Source organism: Prionailurus viverrinus, chromosome B2, assembly GCF_022837055.1.
Source record: "Prionailurus viverrinus isolate Anna chromosome B2, UM_Priviv_1.0, whole genome shotgun sequence".
Classification (NCBI taxonomy): Eukaryota; Metazoa; Chordata; class Mammalia; order Carnivora; family Felidae; genus Prionailurus; species Prionailurus viverrinus.
In genome coordinates this window covers 16,215,865-16,242,339 of record NC_062565.1, presented here as the reverse complement: position 1 = coordinate 16,242,339, position 26,475 = coordinate 16,215,865, and positions in this window count along the sequence as shown.

Below are 26,475 nucleotides of genomic sequence, written 5' to 3'. Positions count from 1 at the left end.
GGCCTCACATACTATTTCTGACCTTTCCTGGAAGGTAGAGGTCACATACAAAAGTATCATACTCTGTTAAAGATTTGTTTGCTATAGCACTATAGTAGGCAATAAACAAATAGGTGTTTTGATGATCTACAGGTCTAACTTCATCCTGCTTTTTAGTCTGTGCATTGGTAGTGTTATTATTCACCTAGTTATACTACTTTTTAAATTTGTTTCATTTTTATTTTGAGAGAGAGAGCAAGAGCAAGTGGGGGAGAGGGGCAGAGGGAGAGAGAGAGAGAATCTTAAGCAGGCTCCATGCTCAGTGCAGAGACTGACACGGGACTTGATCCCACCATCCTGGGATCATGAGCTGAGCCGCAATCAAGATTCAGATTCTTGGGGTGCCTGGGTGGTTCCATCGTTTGGCACCCGACTTCAGCTCAGGTGATGATCTCACAGTTCATGAGTTCGAGCCCCGCATCGGGCTCTGTGCTGACCGCTCAGAGCCTGGGGTTTGCTTTAGATTCTGTGTCTCCCTTTCTCTCTGCCCCCACCCCTGCTCATGCTTTCTCTCTCTCTCTCTCTCTTTCTCAATAATAAATAAACATTTAAAAAAAAAAAGATTCAGACCCTCAATCAGCTAAGCTGCCCAGATACCCCTAATTACACTATTTTCGTGCGGTGTTATTGCCAGTCCATTACTTGACCTCCTGTGACTCAGTTTATCTTCTGTAAAATGGAATTTAAACTAGTATTTATCTCCTAATGTTCTTGTAAGCTTTGAATGAGTTAATCCCCGTGAAGTACTCATATTAGCATGTTGTGTCTGGCATATTGTAAGAGCCCAATAAATGTTAGCTAAAAGTACAATACAGCAAGACCTCCATAAATACTTACGCTGTTAAAATCTTTCCAGATGTGAATTGCTATGATGTTTTTTTGGAATGTGTTATCTGGTTTCTCCCTATGATTTGCATACTACCTTCCTGTTGTTCTTTAGGTTTCTTGAAGAAAGCATAAACGACAATTACCATCTTCCCACCAAACTGTGTAGCACGATGAGCACCATATACTAGATTCTTAGTTTTGTGCAATTATGCATGTTCATGACACAATTGTTTTGATAGTTAAAACTGATTTGTCTTATTTGATATTTTCCCACTGCAGCAAATACTAAGTTGGCTATAGTCATATATGCATCCATTCCCTCATTTGACAAAGGTTTGGGCACCTGCTGTGTTCCAGATTCTGTCCTGGGTGCTAAAGATATAGCAAGAACAAATCTTTTGAAAATTCTTTGAAGGGTTTTGCTCTAAAGAGAAGAGAGAAATTAGGTGCTCATGAAGGGAGATGGGGGTGGGGGAGGGCAAGGGAAGCTAGAAACATGGAGGATGCTACAACATGTTCACATACTCCTGAGAGTTGACACAAGATGATGATGATGAAAAATGGTGATGGGAGAGAGTTCCCTCCTTGGGGCAACAAAAGAGGGTGAGATCTAATGCATAAGTGTTGCAATTAGCCTTGCTTGGAAGCAATGACAGCTTAACCATAGAGAAAGGAGAGAAAGCAGAATGTATGGATGAGCACAGTTGCCAGGGGTCGGGTAGTGTGACAGTGGGAGAATGGGGAATTTCTCTTCTAATCGCTACTTTAAGAAATTGAAATAGGAAACAGAGTAGGCATCAACTCGGGGAGCTGAGTAAGAGAGAGAGATGGGAAATAGTCATAAAGGAGAGCAGGAGAAGGGGTGGGGTCTGCACACATGGAACTCCTGCCTTGCCGTGATGTGGTCCCTTGTCCATTGTGGTTGTGAGTTGAAGGTGGGACCAGGGAGCCCATTAGCGTGTTTTCCTTTGATCCCTTTTAGCAACTTGGGTGCCGGTGTGGAATAGGCCAAGAGTTGCACCTCACCAGGTTGTGCTCATGGTTTGGCAGCAACATGCACACAGCCACTGGAAAGACTAGATGTGCCAGTTCCTTAAGAAACCCACAGAACGAGTACACTAGATATGAATTATTTGCATAATAAGAAATCATTTACTCCCGAAGAATATGCCATTCTTCCTGGTACTCTGCTCATGTTAGGTTTTTATATATTCCTGTTTTCAAATACTTTTATTTCTGGGGAAGTGACATATGTTCACATATTCTTTCACTCATGTGATTCCTTGACTTCACTTAGACCCCAAGTTTACCTATGCCTTAAACAAATTTTTTTAACGTTTATTTATTTTTGAAAGAGACAGAAAGAGCATGAGCAGGGGGAGGGCAGACAGAAGGTGAGACACATAATCCGAAGCAGGTTCCAGGCTCTGAGCTGTCAACACAGAAACCTATGTGGGGCTCGAACCCACAAACTGCAAGATCGTGATCTGACTGAAGTCAGCAGCTTAACCAACTGAGCCATCCAGGTGCCCCGCCCCCCCTTACCTATGCCTTTTTATGATCCTTAAAACATGGCAACCTTATTTAGTATCTACACCCTGGAATGGGCAACCCCGAATGGGAAATCTGTTGATTCCGCTTACCCAGTAGTTTGTTGAACAGCGTGAAAGCGTTAATGCAGCTATTTCTGGGACTTTTGGTATCTCTTCTATGTCAGGATCTTGCTTTTTTTACATTCGCAATCGAAACTTCTTGTTTCTCCCACAAAGTTGAGAAAGGCCTTAAAAATAGATTTGTGTCACCCAAATTTCCTTTCTTGTCCCTTTCTCCACAATGTCGATCTACATTATTACCCAACTTCCTTGACTGTCCTTTACCTGAAACAGCAGTGTTTCAAAGAGCTCTTAAAAGCTTATGGCCCCAACAAGGAGGAAATGAATGAGCTTTCTTCTCTTGAAAATCTTTTGCAACCTCCTGTGGTGAGTGCAGGGGTTGCCCTGTACATTCACAATTTTCTCTGGCTGCTGGACCCCTCTTGGGCAATGGGAAGCTGACTGTGCTCTGGTCACCAAATTGTCCTTGACTTGTTATTCTCTCTAATGTAAGCATTATTGGCTGCATATTTCTTACCATGCACAGGTGCAAGAAGTCCCCAGGGGGCTTCTCCACAGCTCTGTGTCATGCACAGCTTTCCCTTGATGACATTCTGTACCCTCTTTACACCTCCCTTCCCTCAAGTCTTCCCTGACAATGCCAGGGTAGGGACATTCTGTTCCAAGCTCATTAGTCAAGAATGTTACCAGACTGCCCTGAAGAGGGTTTTTTCTGCTGTGGGCTCTCCCCAGTTGGGCTGAAAAGCTGAATATCATGCTGTCTTTATACTGAGTTCAATTCAGGATTGCATTTCCTCACCCGTGCCCAGGCACTAAATAAATGTTCTCTTGTGACTCCAACAAATTTACAAAGAAGTACAAATTAATAGTTATCCAGCCTATGGAAGAATTTAATGACTCCCTGGAATAGTCATCCTTGAACCCCTTCTTCCATATGGTTCAAGGTTTGGCCTCATCTTGCTGGGGAGAGTAGCTCTTCTAATGCACTAAGTTCGAGGAGGGTAATGTTTGTATCTGCTTGCAGTCACTTTGTGGGAATCTCTGGGAAAGATAAAGAGCCAAGCATTTGATTCATCAATGTTTATCAAGTGCCTACTATGTGTCAGGTGCTGTAATTTATACAAGTGATTCTCAAATTTTGCTGTATTTCAGAATCTCCTGGAGAGCTTAAAAATAATACCGATGCTCGTGTTACTGCCATATCAAATACATCTCTGAGGAGGGAACCAAGGAAGCAGAATTTTTTAAAGCTCCTAGCAGATTCCAATGTGCAGTCAAAGTTGGAACCAGTGTTTTTGACAGCGTTCCTCAAATTTAACATGAAAATGAGTCCCCTAGACATCTTGGTAAAAATGCAGATTTTATTCAGTAGATCCGGGTGGGGCCTGGCGTCCTACATTTTCTTAAAGTTCCCAGAGAACACTGATGCTTCTGGTCTTCAGACCAAACTTTGACTAACAAGAAATGAAGCTCATTTATCCCTTGGCATGTCAAACTTTCCTTCCCTTGTGCTTTCACATAGGTTCTTCCTTTTTCTCTAGAATCATCTCCCTGGAAATCCCCAGAAAAGATATCTTCTCATCCTTTGGTTTTTCAGGTTTTCCCTGACCACCCAATATGGAGTAATCTGTTCCCTCTTTCTCTATAATTCTCTATTTCTTGTTTTCTCAATGGTCCTTCTGACTAGTCTAAGTGCCAAGAAGCCAGGAACCACCTCCATCTTGTTCTATATAAATTACACTCAGCATTTAGCACAGAGGATCTGAGAGATACTTTTTGGATGAATGACAATAGGGGACCCTGTCCAATTTCATCTATTTTTCTATTTTAGGTGAGACAAGAAGCAGAGGTGAGAATAGTTCAAAGTTTTCTAAGAGATAGAAGACAGTATCTTTGAGCGTGTCTTATCTGGCCCTTTTTTTTCTAAAATGTGCTTTGACTGAAAAAGTATGGGCTAGCTCGAGAAACTCAGACCCCTTCCTAAAAGCAGAGCTTGAGGAAAAACACTAGGAAAATCGACTGCATCGCCTAGAGAATTCATCCCATTCCTACAAAAAAATGAATCGTCAGTTTTCAATGACTTTTCAGGTCATTGAAGCTCACTAAGATAGCACCAAGGTGAATAATCAGCAGAGAAATGCCATAAATGTCTCAGAAACTGAGGTGACCTTGGGCCTGTTTCATTACTAACCTGATACCATATCGAAGCCTTAACTCACTTGGGGCAGCATCTCATCCTTCCCAAATCTGGGATATAAGATGGCGAGTATACCAAGAATCTTCTTTAGTTCCCCATTTTATTTATTTGTTGGTTTGTTTGTTTATCTACATTTTTTATTTTTTAGAGAGAGTATGAGGTGGGAGATAGGAGAGGGAGAGAGAGGATGAGAGAGAGTGTCAAGCAGGCTGCACGCCCAGCACAGAGCCCGATGCAGGGTTCCATCCCACGACCCTGAGCCAAAATCAAGAGTCACACATTCAACTGACTATGCCATCCAGGTGTCCCCAACCCCTCATTTTATGTTTAATTTTTGAAAAACAGAAAGTTGTATTGATTTCTCATGGATGGTCCAGAGGTCAGAGGTAATACCAAGGCTGTGGATGCTCCAGGTAAAGGACCATGAAGAGCCTAACTAAAGTTATTTGATGGGATTATTATTATGATTCGATGCCTCTTAGGAGGCACAAAATTTATCCAGTTTCACAAAATGGGAGGAAAGGGATATTATCGTCTCCCTTACTCTTGAGAGAACTAAGACACAAAAGAACTAGTTGATCACCTAAAAGTCTTTAAACAACCTGAAGTTGGGAAGGCAGGAGAGAAGAATAGAACTAGATCATCTCTCTTCCCAGTGGTGGCCTTTTTACACAGTGACACAGTCTCCCTTTTCCTAAATTTACTACAAGGGATTTATGTATTATGTTTTCTTTAATTTTCCTGAATGGGGCATGACAGAATCTCAAGCCTGTTTCAGGCATACACATTTGAAGGGTAATGAATTTTTGTGTTTGCCTTAAGTGTTTATTTAGTTTTTCATTTTGAAAAATTGGCTGTTACCACTGACCTTTTCCTTGGTGCTGAGAACACCCATGGGCTGTGTATATGCTGGTGAGTGTTTGTTAGTGATGTTACCTTTCCACATTATAGAACAACAAACAAGGAAATGGCAAGAAGATGTTGGAGCGGTATTTAGGGACAGGATACATACAAGCTGTGAGTTTGGCGACACTGTCTGAATCAGTGCCACGGTATTATTTAATCTGATCCACATGTGGAAAAGGAAAGTTTTGGTAAGATGGTCCATCTCTCTCTCACATTTCCAAGGCCTGGAGTCTCTAAAAGGCCTGGAGCTTAGATATTCTGTGTGAGTACAGCCTATAGAGATCTCTATAGCAAAAATATAAATCAGTAAGAGTAGATGTATTCCAAGGGAAGTTTCTCTATTTGTCCTTCAGCCATTCAGTTCTAAATGCCAGGAAAAGAGAATGAAATTCATTCTGCTGCGGGCTCCAGGACAATCTTTGAAGAATAGGAGTTTGATCAGCCTACAACATCTCACATTGCTAGCACAGAAGAAGAAGCTGCCTCGAGAGATCATAGAAGTCACAGGGTCTCAGCACTGGATACCAAATGGATGGGTCTCACCTAATGCAAGCCTCCTTACAGAGCATCCTCTAGGCCTGGTGAAGAATGCAGAACTCAGAACATCGGGGAAAGTCATTCTTTGTTGGTTCTATTTTTGTTTTTATCACTTAAGTACCTGAGTGTGTGTTTTCCAAAAACAAACGTTTTTTTTTTCTTACAGTGTAATTTTTTTTTTTGTTTCACTGTCAGTGTATGCCTCTCCAATTTTTGACACAACAAATCCCTTCTTTTTATTTTCTTTTTTTTTAATATGAAATTTATTGTCAAATTGGTTTTCATACAACACCCAGTGCTCATCCCAATAGGTTCCCTCCTCCATGCCTATCACCCACTTTCCCCTCCCTCCCACCCCCCCCCCCCATCAACCCTCAGTTTATTCTCAGGTTTTAAGAGTCTCTTATGGTTTGACTCCTTCCCTCTCTGTAACTTTTTTCCCCTTCCCCTCCCCCCTGGTCTTCTGTTAAGTTTCTCAGGATCCACATAAGAGTGAAAACATATGGTATCTGTCTTTCTCTGTATGACTTATTTCACTTAACATAACACTCTCCAGTTCCATCCACGTTGCTACAAAAGGCCATATTTCATTCTTTCTCATTGCCAAGTAGTATTCCATTGTGTATGTAAACCACAATTTCTTTATCCATTCATCAGTTGATGGACATTTAGGCTCTTTCCATAATTTGGCTATTGTTGAAAGCGCTGCTATAAACATTGGGGTACAAGTGCCCCTATGCATCAGCACTCCTGTATCCCTTTACCCAAAGGATACAGGAGTGTTGGTTCTAATTTTAAAACAGGTCTTCCTTAATTTAAGTCCATGTCTGTATCACTTTAGTTTCTATACATCTATCTTAGTTTTCACCTTTAAAGCAAGATAGATATATATATATACACATATATATACATACATACATATATATATATATATATATATATAATCAATGATCAATTCTTTTTCTGGCCATTTCATATCCTTTACAGAAACAGAGAGTTTCATTTACAAGTTTAAAAAGGAATGACTATTTCCAACAATAATCTTTTGAGCAATTAAACAAATATATTAAGACCTGTCTTATTTAATGTTCTTTTCTATACTTGGAATGTAAGTGATTGATTTTTGTATATGGTTTTAGAGCCTTCATGCTAGATGTTCTTCATGCATTAATTTATCCACCAGGCAATCACTTATTCATCTAACGCTCTGTATATTTTATGAAATATATAGAACGCAAGGGGACTATTATTTTCCTTCTACCCTCAATAAAGTAAGCCCGTTGTGTTAGAATCTTTATTAGCAGCTTTTTCACATAGTCATGATCTGTTTTTAGCCCAGTCCATCTCCTTCCGTCTGTGACTGGGAGGATGTCTGTTGTCTGTCAAAAGATTTACGATAAATATCTTCCGATTCGTGTTAAAATGGTCTTGAGAGAGAAAGAGTAGAACTATACCAAATAGTAGCTGCTTTAATGAGACAGATAAGCATAAGTAAACAGACAAGAAACCAGAGTGCAAAAGAAGTAGTAGGTTGCCTCGTGGGGTGAAAGCAACTTTGCCTTCACCAGAATTTCCTCAGATGTTGTTGAGAAGTGTCCCACCACTAATAGCATGAACTACAAAATTTGATTCAACGTTAGAGTCTGTGATTTCAGTGGTCCCTGTGCCTTTAGACTTCTCCATTTTTTTTTTCCAGTTGTTTGGTTTTGTGTTCAGTGAGCGTAGGGAATAAGCCCTCCCTCAGCTGCACTGCTAAATCAACATCCCACTCTTTGCCCCATGGAGCCAATCATACAGGAGCTAGGTAGAGGTTGTGTCATTTACTTAGAGCCAGGCGTTGCTGGCTCTAAGAGCTTTACATGCATTTAATCTTGCTATTCTTCTAACAGCTTTATAGTTTGAACTCTTAACATTGAGGTGTTTGACCCATTTGAAGTTAGTTTTTGTATATGATACAAGGTAAGGGCCCGACTTCATCCTTTTGCATGTGGCTATTTAGTTTCACCAACATCAGTTGTCGAAGAGATTGTCCTTTCCCCATGGAATGGTCTTGGTACTCTTGTCAAAAATCATTTGTCCTTTTATTCCAAGGATTATTTCTAGGCTTTCTACTCAATTCCATTGCTTTAAATGACCATCTTTACACCAATACCACACTCTTTTGATAACTGTAGCTTTGTGGTAACGTTTTGAAGTCAGGAAAGGTGAGATCTCCAACTTTGTTCTTTTTCAAAAATTGTTTTGGCCATTTGGGATCCCTTGAGAATTCATATGAATTTCGGGATAATTTTTTATATTTCTGCAAAAAAATGCAACTGGGAATTTAATGGGGGTCATATTAAATTTGTAGGTCACTTTGTGCAGTGCTGACATATTAACAGTATTTTGTCTTCCAATCCATGAACACAGGACGTCTTTCCATTTATTGGTGTCTTCAATTTCTTTCAAAATGTTTTATACTTTTTAGTCTACAAGTCTTTTCCTCTTTGGTTAAGTTTATTCATCTTTACTTTATTCTTCTTGGTGCTATTGTAAATGGAATTGTTTTCTAATCTTTCTATGAATATCCCATTTTATAGATGAGAATACTAAGGAATAGAGACATTAAATAACCTGCTCCTCTAGTGGTAGTAATGATATGACCACCAGGATATGAAATCAGGATTTGATCTCAGACATCTTGACCCCAGAGTTGAGTTCTTAATTGCCCCCACTGTACTGTCAGCACAGGAAGTGGACTAGACCCTCAATGGCCTTCAGGATGGTGATTTACAGTGGAGAGTCAGGATTTCTGTGGTTCCTGACCACTCCTCCCTGTCCTTCCGTCACCCTTCCAAACTACCTCTTTCTAACAGTTCATTGCGAGAGGGAGACAAATTGTAAACAACAGACCTTCAACTTTCAAACTTTAGAGGCTTGATGAAGATTTATAGCCCATTCTCTTTAGAGTGCTCCTTTTCCTTCCTTTCTTAACTGAACTGTGAATAACTCTTATCTACTTGTGTTTTTATTTTTTTTACATTTTACTCCAATTTCCCAGAATAAGTTCAATAAATGATTATAAACTGGTTTGAACACATAGCAATACATTTTTTTCTTAATTGAACTTTGTAGTAGTGACTTTGGCATTTTCCTTATTACGGATTTGTCTGGGTTGTACAAGGATTCCTTTGTATGACCAACCTCAATAGACCACTGGGCCAAACAGAGGCTTCATTTATCTCTGGCACAGTAGCACTAACCTAATTCAGGTCAATGACCTGAAGTATTGTGATAAACTCTCTCACAAGCCCAGGTGTCAAAGACATAAACATATATGTGGAAATACCCTAATGCTTCACCTGTTTTCCTAGAGCAGTATACTAAGAACTCATTGGGGAGCCCCTAAATGAAAGTACTGGAAAAAATGTCTCTTCTGTAACATCCTTTATGCAATCAAATGAGGAATTAATGGAGAAAGAAAAGGCAGTGGTTCTTCATTCCTTTCTGTCTCTCTTTCCACCCAAATAACCAACAAACTCTGCCCATCCTTATTTCTAAATATCCTTCCGGGTCATTCACTCTCTATTCCCATTGCCACTGTTTTCATTCAGGCTGCCATTATCATTGGCCTATATTTCTACTGCAGTCTCCTGACTGAACTCCTACTTTCAGTGTGACCCCCCCAGGGTGACCCTTCCAAAAAAATCTCATCAATGGATTGCCTTACCTGCAAACGTCTGATCTTCAATCACACCACTTCCTTTTTCTGTCCCATTTCTCCGTCATATTTCTTTCTTTCTTCTTCTCCAGCTAGACTTGCCTTTAGGATATGCTATTCTCTCTTCCTGGAGCCCTAGCACTCCTTATCTCATGTTTCAGTCAAGGTCCACTCAGGAAAATGGAAACCACTGTAGTTTCAGACAGAAAGAAAGTTAGTAAAGGGAACTGGTCACATAGATGACTGAAGAACTGAGAAAGCAAACAAGGGAGGTGATACAACTCAGATTGCCAAGAACAAGAAATAGTTACCCTTCTTTGGCATGGAGGGATAAAGAGATAAGATCGTGTTATTTGATTCCAGAATTCAGGTAGATGTTAGACTCGGAGCAGAAGCTGGGGCATGGAGAGAGATAGAATATCTTGTGGGACCTGGAGTCATTGAGGAGATGCAGCCATTGCTTGAGACCCTAATGAAAAAAAAAAAGGGAGAAGGGGCCAATACCAAGCCTTTCCCTCCTCCCAAAATCCACAATCCCACAGTGCTTCTCATTGGCTGAATTCACACTGAAGCCACAGGAGAAGAGGTCTGAATCCATCCCATACACAGCAAGGCAGAGGAGGGTAGGAAGAGATTTGCATATTCAACTAATTCCCTCTTTTCAGAATTCTACTTACATGTCATTTCTTTTGGAATACTTTTCCTGATGTTGCTGTGGTATCCAATTATGGTCCTTTCTTTAAGTTTATTACCTTTTATTATAGATACTCATTTAATTATTGTTTTCTGCGCTGGCTAATCCATGAGGTCTCTCAGAATATCCATTGTCCCAATAACATAGTGGTATAGTAATAAATATTTGTTAAAGGAGAAAATGATCTTGATAATTGCTCTTCGTAGAAGTTGTACTGGTTTACACTCACCCACATAATGAAGTGCTTATTTTCTGACATCTTCACCAGATTGTATGTAAGTAAACTGGTTGAGACTCGTGGACTTGAACGTTGAAAACGGCATGTCAATGAAGATTATATTTGCATTCTTTTCACTGCAAGTGAAGATAAGAATCTTTTCATGTGTTGAAGAATCTGCACTGACAATTACTTGTATTTTTTGTCCAATTTTCTTATTTGGTTGTTGGTCTTCGTCATATTGATTTACAGGAGTTTATATACCAGGAGATTTAGTCTTTTGCCTCATATGAGTTATGAATGCTCTTAATTCATTGTTCATTTTGAAACTTAGATTCTTATGGTTTTACTACACAAAAAAAGTTCAAATTTGTTAATATTTTCCTTTAAGGGTTTGAATTCAATATGGCTTTTGACATACTTAGGTCTTCTTTATCCTAATGATTATATATATTTTTTAAATCTCCTGTTTTCTTTTAGTATTTTATACTTTTATTTATTTATTATTTTTATGTTTAGATCTGTGATCAGCCTGGAATTTATTTTGATATAAGGTATAAAGCATAGATAAAACTTTACTTTTGGGGCTTCTGGGTTGCTCAGTTGGTTAAGCGTCTGACTTTGGCTCGGGCCAGAATCTCCCGGTTCATGGGTTCGAACCCCCCATCAGGCTCTGCACTGGCAGCTCGGAGCCTGGAGCCTGCTTTGGATTTGGTGTCTCCCTCTCTCTCTGCCCCTCCCCCACTCATGCTCTGTCTCTCTTTGTCTCAAAAATAAATAAACATTAAAAGAAAAAACTTTACTTTCTTCCCCTAAATATTTTTTAGTTGTCTCGACATCATTGCTTAATAAGCCATTTATTTTTCTCATGAATTCAAAATGCTAGCTTTATCACATACTAAATGTGGATATCTCTTATTTCTCTCTTTCCATTATGATGCACTGATTTGTCCATTGACGCACCAGTACCATAATGATTTAAGAACTATAACACTGAATTTTGATTGCAATATTCAGATGTTCTGGTTCAATGCCTATTAAAAATGTATGAAAAATAATGAATCATAAATGGTAGCAGTGACAAAGTTTCCTCTTAGAGATTCCAAGCTACACCATGAAGATTTATATAAAATTAAATAAGCAAGACTTCTGCATTCAGGTTGGATATAGACTAATGCTTCCACTAGAAGAAAATCTGGATTCATTACAAAAACATCATATTTTAAAAAGATACCAGGAAACTTCAGAAACAAGAAGAACTAGATATACTAATTTTTAGTAAGGGAAAATGTTTCTGAGGAACACAGATAGCATCCAGCTCTTTTTTTTTTTTTTTTTTAAGCCTTAAGGACATTTATTAACTATGGGCATAGGTTGAGCGTTGGATTTCCCCAAGCAAAGAGACTCTATAGGGGAAAGGAAACTAGCAAAGCCACAGAGCTGGTGTGTCCAGATGAAAACTCACAGGGACCTAAATGCACCACTGGATTCCCATGGAACATTTCCCGGGTTCCGCTGCTTTGTGGAAGAAGAGAACTAGGACGGAAGATTTTAAAAGACAGAGTAAAACCTCTCACAGTCTTGTGTGCTTAGGAAACAAAAAAACTGCTGGGATAGCATTGACCTTACTACAAGACATCTGCCGGAGTCTGAGGACACATGAAGCTGGAACCCAAGCAGGGAAGGTTTGGATCTCTTAATCCAAGAGGAAATGGAGACTCTTCAGGCTTTCAGTCAGAAGATCAGAGGTCCATGTCCTGAGGGCAGAAGTAAGCCATAGAGGAGATGATCCTCACTACACTGCAACCCAGCAGTGCCCCAGCTCAATTTCTGACAACTGAGTTGATCAGAACCTCACTTTGTTTGCCTAAGAGAGGAAAAAAAGGAACATTCTAGAAAACATCTTCTGGAATGGTTCCTTAGTATGCGGTATCTGGAAAAAAATTCAAAGTTACTAATCATGCAAAGAAATAAAGCTGACTGATAAACAACAGAAAAATAATATAACAGATGCAGATCCACAGATGATCAATATATTGGAGTTAGCAGATGAGGCTTTTAGTAAAACTAAGATTATTATGCTAGAGGAAACAGAACAGGAAGAACAAAGTAGATGAAAGTATGGAAAATTTTAATAGATAAATCTATAAAAAAGAAGCTGTGGATATTCCAAAACTGAAAAACTTTAAAACTGAAAACTGAAAAACAGGATGAACACAGAGAGAACTTAGGCAAATTGTAGTCAAATTGCTTAAAATAAAAGTCTTAAAAACAACTAGAGGAAATGTAAGCACATTACCTTTACAGGAACAGTAACGCAGTGTCTCAACAGAAGTGATGGAAGCCAGGGGCAGTGAATAACATTTTCCAAGGGTTGAAAAAAATCAAGAACCAATTTATATCCGATAAAAACATAGAATTTATATCCAGTAAAAACATCCTTCAAAAATGAAAGTGGAATACATATGTTTTTAGACAGAGTTCGAGAATTAGTCAAAAATAGACTGCACTAAAGGAAAAACTAAAGAATACAGAGCCCAATCCTTCAGTTCGAAGAAAAATGATTACAGATGGAACCATGGAAATATTGGAGGAAATAAAGAATCATGTAATGGGAAAATATATGGAAATTTAAATCTGATAGTACAAAACAATAATCTTAATGTGGGCAGAACATAAATTATATGCAGAACTAGAAATGCATGGCAATGGTCTGCAACAGTGATTGGAAGTAAGTGGAATATAAAGGCTTCTAGAAATGTCAAGAAAGTGGTAAAAGTTATCATTTATATTAATAGTGTAATAAGCCAAGAACGCCTATTATAGTCACTAACATAATAATAATTTAAAACTAACAAGTTAATAGAAGGAAAAAATAGATAATAAATAATTGATTACCTCAAAAGAAAGTAAGAAAAGAAGAACAAAAGAGAAATATAAATAGGTCAAATGGAAAACAAAAGGTAGTCAATATAAACCCTAATGTATCCATAATTATGTAAAATATAAATGAACTAAATACTACTAGTAAAAGAATATTATTGTTAGACTCAATGAAAAAATATGATGCTTAGGAGAGCATGAAGTTTGAAGAAAAAGAATGGAAAAAGATACACAATGAACATTCGACTCCTGATTTCAGCTCAGGTCATGACCTCACGGTCATTAGATGAAGCCCCATATCGGACCCTGTGCTGGGCCTGGAGCCTGCTTAAGATTCTCTCTCTCCCTCTCCCTCTGCCCTTCTCCCACTTGTGCACATGCACAAACTCTCTCTCAAAGAAAATTAAAAAAAAATAAAAAAATAAAGAAAGCTAGTGAATCTATACTAATATCAGACACGTTATATTTTAAGACAAAAAACATTACTAAAGATAGAAAGACATTTTACCATGATAATGTCAAATCTATCAGGAAGAAATCACAACACTTTGATACATGAATATCAAAAACATTCTTCAAAATATATAAAGCAAAAAGACAAAAATTAAAAGGTGAAAAACACAAATCTAAAATCGTAGTGAAATACTGAGGCTCCTCTTTCAATGCACAATAGAAAAAACAAACAAAAAAAATCAGTAAAGATACAGATTATGTGGATAAGAATGTTAAATAGGTTGATTTGATTGACAATAGAGAATATTGTATTCAAAAATGATTAAAACTTTAAAGACACAAGAACATTTTCTAAAACTGGCCATATGCTGGGTTATAAAGAAAGCATCAACAAATTTCAAAAGATTGAAACCACTTTGATTGTGTTTCCTCACCATAATGGAATTAAACCAGACATCAATAGCAAAAGGACAAATAGAAATATTTTAATGCGTGGAAATGAAACATATGTTTCTAAATTATTCACAGGTCAAAGAAGAGATCAAAATGGAAATTACAAAACATGTTAAGAAAATGGTAACAAAGATACAACACAGCAAACTTATGGAAATCCCGCTAAGGCAATTCATGGAGGAAAAGAACTCCCTGAAGTACATATATTAGAAAAAAAAGGTGAAAATTTAAGTTTCCACCTCAAGAAACTATAAAAATAATAGCAAACTCAAGATTAGGAAAGTAGAAGGAAAGAAATAAAAAAGATACTGACAAGTAACAATACAATAGAAAAGAAACCAACAGTTGAGAAAATCAACAAAGCTAAAACTGGTTCTTTGGGGGGGGGGGTACAATAAAATTAATAAGCCCCTAATAAAAATGATCAAGGAAAAGAGAAAACACAAATTACAACAATCAGTGATGAAAAATGAACATTAGTTAAGATCTTAGAGGCATCTAAAAAATAAGAAAATGTCACATATTTTATGAAGATAATGTGCTAATTTGAATGAAATATATAAAAATCCTCAAAAAATAAACCTTACAGAAGAACAAAGAGAAAATATGAATGTTTTATACCTATTGGAAAGCTTGAATTATTTATTTATTTGTTTGTTTGTTTGTTTGTTTGTTTATTTATTTATTTATTTATTATTTTTTCATTTACTGGGGCTCCTGGTGGTTCAGTCTGTTAAACATTTGACTCTTGAATTCCGTTCAGGTCATGATCTAACAGTTAATGAGATCAAGCCTCACATCAGGCTCTTGTGCTGACAGTGCAGAGCCGACTTGAGATTCTCTCTCTGTCCCTCCCCGCCCCCCAAAATAAATAAATAAACATTTTTTAAAAAAGCCTTCTCATAAGAAAATCTAGGTCCAGATGGCCTCATCTTTGAATTTCTCAAACTATTAAGGGATAGAATAATACCATCTTACATAGAGTATTCTAGGGAGTAAAAATAAAAAGGAAGGGGGAGGTAGTAAGTAAAAGTTTCTTAGAATACACAAAATTTTAACCATAATAGAAAAAAAAGATAAATAAAATTTTGTCAAAATTTAAAACTCTGTTCAGCACAAGATACATTAAGAAAGTGAATAACAGTTAAGAGCCAAGACGAAAATATTCACAATACATCTATCTGACAAAGAACTTGTATTTTATCCAGAATATATACATATACATATATATACACATATATATATTTCTTTTATATATATGTATTTATATTTTTATTTGTGTATAAATATATATGTATTTATTTTTTTTTAATTTTTTTTTCAACATTTATTTATTTTTGGGACAGAGAGAGAGCATGAACAGGGGAGGGGCAGAGAGAGAGGGAGACATAGAATCAGAAACAGGCTCCAGGCTCTGAGCCATCAGCCCAGAGCCTGACGCAGGGCTCGAACTCACGGACCATGAGATCGTTACCTGGCTGAAGTCGGACGCTTAACCGACTGCGCCACCCAGGCGGCCCTGTATTTATTTTTTATGTATATAAATATATTTATATTTATTTATATATAAATAAAATTTTAATTTTAATATTTATGTATTTATATATTTTTATTTACATATATATTTATTTTTTAAGTTTATTTATTTTGAGATAGAGCTAGGGGGGAAGAGGAGAGAGAGAGAAAGAGAGAGAGAAATAGAATCCCGAAAAATCTCCATGCTCAGTTTGGGGCTTAATCCCGTGACCGTGAAATCGTGACCTGAGCCAAAATCAGGAGTTGGATGCTTAACTGACTGAGCCACCCAGGCACCCCCAGAACATATTTTTAAACTAAGGTTCTTGCAATTTCCTGCCAACCAGGTCCAATAGGCATAAAGACACCGAATGTCGGTGCCAGCATGATGTTTTGAGGCAAATCAAGTATCAGGTTCCATTTGGACGATATTATGACAAGGAACTGACATGGCCCAAAGTAAAACAGTTAAACAATAGTAGGCCGCTGTCTCTGACATGTGAATGCATATTATTTCCCACTATTTTTTCTTCTAGAGCCCTAGATAACTTCATAAAACACAAGAGTGAAAATAACCACAAAATTTCAGGGCCTTGAATATACTGGTGAAGTTTCTAGGGGTCTAATTTTAGGCACCCTTAGGATATTCCCTTACACCACTCACTAAAGAAAAAAGCACATGATGGATAGTTTTCTTTGAATTATAAAGGCAGCATATAGCATAGTGAAGCATGCTGCTCCAATCCATTTATCAGGTAGCCCACAAGGACATTGGTTTCGAACGGATCAGAAGAGAAGGCTCTGAAGCAGGTTCATGCCACACTGCAAGCTGTTCTGGCACTTGGGTCATATGCCCCACTACATCCAACAGTGTTGGAAATAACTGGTTCTCAGAAAGTTCTGGAAAACCTCAAGAGAACATTCACAGAACAAGTTCTAGGTTTTAGAGTATGGACATGTTCTCTCTGCCAACAATTCTCCATTTGAAAAGAGCTCCTGATTATGCCTGATCATGACAAATGAAATGACCACCCAATTCTAATTTCTCCTGATGAACTGGGTATTATCTGATCCATCGAATGGTAGCATCCCATTGTAAAATAAAGATTGTATACACAAAACTGGACCCGAGTGGGTCCGGAAAGTACAAGTACGATGTATAATAAGCAGGCAGTTCAGACTCCTATGGCACCTGCTCCTACTACTTTGTAACTTCTGCCTTGACCCATACCCATGGCCACATGGAGGTTTCTTATGACCAGTCAATGGAGGAGGAAATAATGTGACCCTGGTTTACAGATGTTATCTGCATAGAGTGTACATGATAGTCTTATGCAGGGCAGTCCCTGAATGATCGTGCTGAAGGGAAAGTCTCCCAGAAGGCCTAAATCCATACCTACATATCTATATCTATATCTAGTTGTCCACTTCCCGTGGGAGGAGGGGTGATCTGCTATGGATCTACATTAATTCATGGGAGGTGGCTGATGAGTTGACCTCCTGGATAAGGACCTGTCAAGTTGAAAATTTTGTACAGGAAGTTCTGGGGCAAGTGGTAAGTGAATGAGATTTTGGAATGGGCACAGGGTATGTAAATATTTGTATGTAAATTTGTACGTAATTGTATGTAAATATGTAAATATCCCTAGATACCAGGCAGTATCTACTTCAGAGGCTTTCAATAATCTCATTGTCAAGATAAGTCACCCTATAGATCTCAGCCTTTTTCTCCCGCTGTCCTGCCTTGATGAACCCTGGGGGCAGAAAAGGCTAAGCTTAGAACTTGGTGGATTCACTGTGACGTCTCCGAGTGCTGCTTTCTTGCCCAACAGCTCTGATAAAAGGAAAACCACGGCATCCCAATAAACATAGGATGACCGAGCAATCATTACCCACAAAAAGTGAAGGTTCAGCTACACCCTGTCAGACCAAGTTGCATGTAAGGAACTATGAGATGGGTGGTAAAAGAATGTTGGTATGATTATCCACTGGGTCTCCTGACCATCTTTGCAAGTAAAACTGTGTTTTATATTAGTTGATTCTCTTCGCCCCTGCTACATTACACCTTATATGGAGAGTATTGAGAGTAACTAATGTGTTAAGTTTTTGACGGCAGGATGACTGAGAGTATAGCAGTAGGACTCAGTATATATCTGAGAGGAAACAGCATCCATTAGGATTTTATGTGTCTCCTGTGCTGGGATCACAATAGTTTTCATCCAAAAAACAAGAGTAGATGCTGAGGGGCAAAAGAAGTGGACTGAATATTTTCTTTTTCCCATTGAAACTGCTCTCCATCCTTTACTCTGTGTCCAGAGAGGCTTACTTCTATGGGTTATATTAATGGGCATCTTCACTTTCTGTCTTCTTGTTGGGTTTACCCAATAGAAATCCCCAGCAGGGGTCCGGAGGACTAGAAGAAAGAGTGAATTCCGAGTGTATATTCCTCTAGTTTTTCATTGTTCTACTTAAGGATTAGTTCCTACTAAGGAGAACTTCTGGCTTCTAGTGACCAGTCCCTCTGTAATAGCCTCTGTTGCCCTGGGATAAGGCACTACTCCTTGTTGGCTTCCCTAAGCCCTGCACATACTTCTGTAATTGGCTCTCTACTAAATTCCTCTTAATTACTCATTTGACTGTGCCTTGTTCTCTGCTTAATATCCTAGCAGTTTATATCTCCCCTCAAAACCCTTCTTATTAATGCATTCCTAATATTAACATATGACATTACCACCTACCCAGTTACCCAAGATGGATATCTAAGCGACATCTTGATGTATTCTTTCTCTCAGTCTTCCTGGCTTGCTCACAACCAACTCTTCTTTTCTTTTAAATTTTAGTGAGTTAACAAACAGTGCCATATTGGTTTCAGGAGTAGCATTCAGTGATTCATCACTTACACACAACACCCATTGCTCATCACAACAGGTGCCCTCCTTAGGACGCATCACCCATCTAGATCATCTCCCACCTAATTCCTCTGTCAACCTGTTTGTTCTCCATCATTAACAGTCTCTTGTGGTTTGTCTCCCTCTCTTCTCTCCCTGCTGTCCTATATGTTCATCTGCTTTCTTTCATAAATTCCACATATGAATGAAATCATATGATATTTGTCTTTCTCTGATTGACTATTTCACATAGCATAATACATTCTAGTTCCATCCACATCATTGCAAATGTTAAGATTTCATTCTTTTTGATGGCTGAGTAATATTCTCTTGTATACGTATGCCACATCTCCTTTATCCATTCATCAGTCAATGGGCACTTGGGCTCTCTCCATAGTTTGGCTTCTGTTGATAATGATGCTATAAACATTGGGGTGCATGTACCCTTTTGAATCTGCATTTTTGCATCCTTTGTGTAAATACCTAGCATTGCAATTGCTAGATCATAGGGTAGTTCTCTTTTTAGTTTTTTGAGAAACCTCCATACTGTTCTCCAGAGTGGCTGCACCAGTTTGCATTCCCACCAACAGTGCCAGAGGGTTCCTCTTTCTCCACATCCTTACCAACATCTGCTGTTTTTGTGTTGTTAATTTTAGCCACTCTGACAGGTGTTAGGTAGCATCTCATCATGGTTTTGATTTGTATTTCCCTGATAATGAGTGATGTTTAGCATCATTTTGTGTGTCTGTTAGTCATCTGGATGTCTTCTTTGAAAAAGTGTCTATTCATGTCTTCTGCCCATTTCTTAACTGAGTTTTATTTTGTTTTGTTTTGTTCTTGCATGATGAGTTTGATAAGATTTTGGATACTAACACTTTATCAGATATACCATTTGCAAATATCTTCTCCCATTAGGATGCCCTTTAATTTTGTTGATTGTTTCCTTCACTGTGCAGCAGATTTTTATCTTGATGAAGTCCCAATAGTTCATGTTTCCTTTGTCTCCCTTGCCTTCAGCAATGTGTCTCATAAGAAGTTGCTCTGGCCAAAGTCAAAGAAATTGCTGACTGTGTTCTTCTCTAAGATTTTGATGGTTTCCTGTCTCACATTTAGATCTTTCATCCATCTTGAATTTATGTTTGTGTATGGTCTAAGACAGTGGTCCGGTTTTATTGTTCTGCATGTCAGTTCTGCATGCTCCAGTTTCCCGAGCACCATTTGTTGAAGAGACTTTTTTCCTTTAGATATTCTTTCCTGCTTTGTCAAAGATGAGTTGACCATACAGTTGTGGGCCCATTTCTGGGTTTTCTACTCTGTTCCATTGATCTACGTGTCTGTTTTTGTGCCAGTACCATACTGTCTTGATGGCAACAGATTTGTTATATAGCTTGAAATTCATAATTGTGATGCTTCAGTTTTGTTTTTCTTTTTCAGGATAGTTTTGGCTATTCAGGGCCTTCTGTGGTTCCATACATATTTTAGGATTGTGTGTTCTAGCTCTGTGAAAAATGCTGGTGTTATTTTGATAGAGATTTCATTAAATATATAGATTGCTTTAGGTAGCACAGACATTTTAACAATGTTTGTTCTTCCAGTCCATGAGCATAGAAGGTTCTTCCATTTCTTTGTGTCCTCTCCAATTTCTTTCATAAGTGTTCTATAGTTCTTAGACTACAGATCTCTTACTTCTTCAGTTCGGTTTATTCCTAGGTATCTTGTTGTTTTTGGTGCAATTGCAAATGAGACCATTCCTTGGTTTCTTTTTCTGATGCTTTGTTATGAGTATATAGAAATGCAACAGATTTCTGCACATTGATTTTATATCCTATGACTTTGCTGAATTCATGTATTAGTTCTAGGAAATTTTTGTGGAGTCTTTCGGGTTTTCTACATTAGAGTATCATGTCATCTGGAAATAGTGAAAGTTTGACTTTTTCCTTGCCAATTTGGATGCCTTTTATTTCTTTTTGTTGTCTGATTGCTGGGGCTAAGACTTCCAGAACTATGTTAAATAGTAATGGTGAGAATGGACATATTGTCTTGTTCCTGATCATCAGGGAAATGCTCTCAGTTTTTCCCCATTGAGGATGATATTAGCTATGTGTCTTTCATGATGTTCAGGTGTATTCCATCTATCCCTACTTTTTTGAGGGTTTTTATCAAGAAAGAATGCTGTATTTTGTCACATGCTTTTTCTGTATCTATTGACAAGATCATATTGTTCTTATCTTTTCTTTTATTGATGTGGTGTATCATGTTGATTGATTTGCAAATATTGAACCAGGCTACAGCCTAGGAATAAATTCCGCTTGATTGTGGTGTATAATTCTTTTTTTTTAATGTTCATTAATTTTTTTTTTTATTTTTTTTCAACGTTTTTATTTATTTTTGGGACAGAGAGAGACAGAGCATGAACGGGGGAAGGGCAGAGAGAGAGGGAGACACAGAATCGGAAACAGGCTCCAGGCTCTGAGCCGTCAGCCCAGAGCCTGACACGGGGCTCGAACTCACGGACCGCGAGATCGTGACCTGGCTGAAGTCGGACGCTTAACCGACTGCGCCACCCAGGTGCCCCAATGTTCATTAATTTTTGAGAGAGAGACAGAGTGCAAGCGAGGGACGAGCAGAGAGAGAGGGAGACACAGAATCTGAAGCAGGCTCCAGGCTCTGAGCTGTCAGGACAGAACCCGACACAGGGCTCGAACCCATGACCAGCGAAATCATGACCTGAGCTGAAGTTGGATGTTTAACCAACTGAACCACCCAGGAACCCCTATCATGGTGAATAATTCTTTAATGTACTGTTGAAACCAACTCTCCTTCTTTAATATTTTTATACACTTACCATGCCTACTGCTACTACAGCTTTATAACTCAATAGTTGCAATGGTCTTCCAACATAACTCCTTTTTTTGAGTCTTATGCCTACCTATCCATCCTACCCCCTGTTGCCTTTCAAAAATGCATAGCTGAGCACATCTCATTATTGCTTAAAACTCTTCGATGTTGCTTCTTCATCAGTCTCAGTCCAAAGTCCTGAGAATGACATGAACGCTTCTTCAAGCTCTGGATCTACCTGTTTCTCTCTTCTTTCCCTCACATAGTATCTTTGGACATACTGAATTGATTGACATTCTGAGAACCGACCAAGCTGGCTCATGTCATCATGCCTTTGTGCATGCTGATTGCTTTGTGTGGCAGGCTGTTCTCGATCTTGTCTACCTGGGAAATATACAATTTTTTAAGACACGACTCAGATATTAATTTCTGTGTGTATACTTTCCTGATCGACTTGAAATTTATGTAGAATTTCTGGAACTACCTTACATTTGCTCTTTCAGTAAATATTTATTAACACCATGTATCCCACACTTGTTCCATCATTAAAGATATAGTACTGAATGCAACATGGTCTCTAGTCTCTTGGAGATGGCAATCTAGTAGAGAGATAAAGACAAATAAAAACAATTAAATATATGGTATATACTTTTGTGATTCGGGGTAGGGAATAACATGAAGGAAATTAAGAGACTTCCTGGAGGGAATGCCATATGATAGAGGATGGTCACGGCAAGTCTCACCCATAAGGTGACATTTGAACAGGAGCCAGAATGAAGTAAGACAACAAGCCATTTGGGCAACTGAAAGAATATCATGCTAGGCAGGGAGCCCTGTGGTCTCAAAATCCCAGTGGCAAGTATGCATTTAACACTTAAAAAGATCAACAAGGTGGCCAGTGTAGAAAGATGTGAGTGGGGTAGAGAATTGTAGGACACAAGATGACAGGGCTATGGAACTTGGAGGAAGCTTGGGTTTTTCTCAGGGAATATTGGGGAATTTTAAGGGGAACGCTAATGTAATCTGACTTAGGCTTTTTAAAAAATGACTGCGGCTCTGTGCTGACAGTAGTCTGTAACTGAGCACGGGCAGGGACAAAGAGGCCAGGCAGGAGGCTTTGTAGTTATCCAGAAGATGGTCGTGATGTGGACCAGCGGAGGTGGTGAGAGATGCTTCAATTCAGGATATATCTTGCAAGGAGAGCCAATGGATATAGTGAAGGAGTAGATGGGAAGGAGGTAGACACACACACACACACACACACACACACACACACACACGATGCATTGACCAAGGGAAGAGAGAGTTAAGAATGGCTTCAAGGTGTTTGCTTGAGCAACTGAGAGGTGGGGAGGGCTCTTTCCTGCCCTGTGGAGTCCAGCAGGAGGAGCATCTTTTGGCGGGGAATGAGTAGTTCCATTTTGGATGTATTAATTCTGAGTTGCACACTAAATGTCTCCCCGGAGATCTCAGGTAGACAGTCAAATATATATACCTGGAGTTAGAGGTATGTGATAAAGACTTAGGCGTGAAGATCTATACATAGTTCTCTGTGATAATGCCTGTGATATTCTGTTGGATTTATTGCATATTGGCACCCCTAAGTAAACTATAAGCTCCTTAAGGCCAGCAACTCTGTCTGCTTCAATTTTGTATTCATAGTACCTAGACCAATGCTTCATAAATATGTCCTGGTTAAAATGATCGTGTGCATGGCTCTCATTTGCCCTCCTCTGCTCTTTCTCCTTGGCATACCTATTTTCTTAATTCTCATCTCCTTGGAGGAAGAGATATGCTGGACCCATCTACTTATTCTTAACATCCAGGACACCACTACATATGTATATGTATATATGTAATAGGTCCTCCATATATATTTGCTATATTGAATTAATTATCCCATACTCTATTTACATCTACATTTTGGATATCCTTTTGGATCAATAAGCACACACAATTATAATTTTGAGATGGGCTTCCCAGCAGACCACATCTGTCCCATATCTGGTTACCCAAGTGTCAGGCAAAATTCAACATAAGTGGAAAAAAATGAAGGAATTTATTCTGCAGTCAAATACCATTGACTGCAGGAAGCTCAAGTATTATCCATAATATTAATATATCCCTCCATTTTATGGTCTCTTATAGTTTTCAAAGACCTTTTGTACACATTTCCTCCTGTAATTCTCATAACCAACAGAGCCCCAGTGAGGACATGACTTGCCAAGTACTACGCTATTATTATGACAGGGTTTGGAGTCAAACCTGATTGTTTTTGTTTGGTTTTTTGGTGTGTGTGTGTGTGTGTGTGTGTGACTCTAATTCTTAGGCTCCTTTCTCTACTTTGCTTTACACCATTTTAGCTTCCCGGTGGTCTCTATATTTTTAGTCCAAAATGTTGAGTTTTGAAACTCTCTTTTCTACTGAAGACCATTGTAAAATGTGTCCTGACTCTGTATCATGATGACTTTTTAGAGCAACGAAGGAAACACGTACGGTGAAATTTGGAGGTGATTCCTGGCACCTGTTAGGATGGCTATTGTCCAAAAAAAAAAAAAAGATACCAAACGTTGGCGAAGATATGGAGAAATCAGACCTCTCTTGCACTGTTGATGGGAATGTAAATTGGTGCAGCCACTGTGAAAACAGTATGGTGGCTCCTCAAGAAAACAAAAATAAAATTACCATCTGATCCAGCGAACTCAATTCTGGGTATTTATCCAAAAGACTTGAAATCGAGATCTTGAAGAGACATGCGCACTCCCATGTTCATTGCCGTGTTACTCACAATAGCCAAGTTGTAGGAACAACCTAAACGTCCATAGATGGATAAATGAATAAAAAAAATGCGGAGGTTCCTGGGTAGCCTAGTCGGTTAAGTGTCCAACTCCTGGTTTCAGCTCAGGTCATGATCTCACGGTTCGTGAGATCGAGCCCTGCATGGTCGGGCTCTGTGCTGACAGAGAGGAGCCTCTCTGTCTCTCTCCATCTATCTTTGCCCCTCCTCTGTGTTCTCTCTCTTTTTCTTTCTCTCTTTGTCTGTCTCTATCTCTCAGTAAAATAAATGAATTTAAAAAACAAAATGTGATACACACGCTCACACACACACACACACACACTCAGAGGAAGATTATTCACCCATCAAAAAGAAGAAAATCCTGTCACATACTACAACGTGGATGGACCTGGAGGACATTATTCTAAGTGAAATAAGCCTGTCACAGGAGAGCAAATACCGCATGACTGTCTTCGTATGAGGTATCTAAAATAGCCAGACTCATAGCAACAGAACAGTGGTTTCCAGGGGTTTGCTGGGGGTGGGGCGGTGGGGAAGAGAAAGGGGGAGTTGCTGTTCACACAGGTACAAAGTTTCACTAATAGAACATGAGAAAGTTCCAATGTATGCTGTCCAACACTGGGCCTATACTGAACAATGCCAGATTGCACACTTAACATTTTGTTAAAAGTGTGTCTCTCCAGTTGTGTTCTTCCCGCAATGAAAAGAAAAAAAAAAAAGAAAAAAAATGGAGGTGATCTGTTGACCAGAATAGAAGATGTAGGACACTGCTCTCCTGGCAAAATGCTGGAAAGGTTGCCAATTTGCAAAGCAGGTTGTAAGCATTTCGTTTAGCAGCGCGGTCGCCCTGGCGTAGACCCCCTGCCCTGTGAAGGAAACGACACTGGGCGGCCTAACTGGTGATTTCTGTTTTCACATTTTCAGGCACCATTTTTTTAAGCGAGTCCTGGAATGGGACAGAAGCTTCTGCTTACTGAGTTATATGCTGTAAAATGCGAAGCTGATGTCATGATTTCTTCTTTTCATACCAGCCAGTGTCGTTTTTCTCTCTTGCAGGGCCCCCACCTCACCCCCGTGCCCACCCAAAGCTACTTGAATTTCCTCCATCAATATTTCCTCCATGTGCTTAGAAAAGAAAAGCCCTGGAGAAGTGAATTTGACACCCTGGCCTTCGCTCTTGCTTGGACATTTGTCCTTTCGGAACCAACATTCAGAGCATTTTCTGTCTCTTTTAAATTTGTCGTGCTGCCAGACAGACACCAAAGGGGACCGTGGATTGTTGACAAGATGCAGGCACTATAGCGTCCACGTAGGACATAGAATATCGAGTGTTGAAACACTCAGGCCCTCTTGCCTCTCTCTGAGGGCGTCCCCGTGAGTGTTTTTACTCTCCGGCGAGGCAAACACAAAGAGGTCTATGTGCAAACCATAACCAGCCTTCACACATCTGGAATGCTCCCACAGTCGGTCTACAAAGCAGCTGAAGGAGGACCGATGTACCCCGGCCACGGACCTCACGCCATCATGGCGCGTTGCAGACTCTTCCCTGGGGGAAGCCCTGAGTTGTGCACCTGCTGAAGCCACGGCTTCATCCCTTTGGGCTGCTGGAGATTTGTCCACTGAGGACTGAGACACCCTTCTTTTCATGCTGCTCCCCAGGCTGGTCTGGACTCGGGAGGGGACACCTGGATCATTCTGGGAGCCAGGTCCCTGGTTGTAGCTGTACATCCGCCCAGCCTCTGTCTCTCTACCCCCCACCCCAAGTTTCCTCATGGGCATGGGCATGTCCACATTTGACAGCCAGATGGAGAGTCTGAATTATGACATCTGCCTGGTCATCAATGTCACCCTTCTGTCTGACAGTTTGCCTTGCTGACTCCTTTACCCAGTTTGTTCAGGTCAGGGTCATTCGTAAAA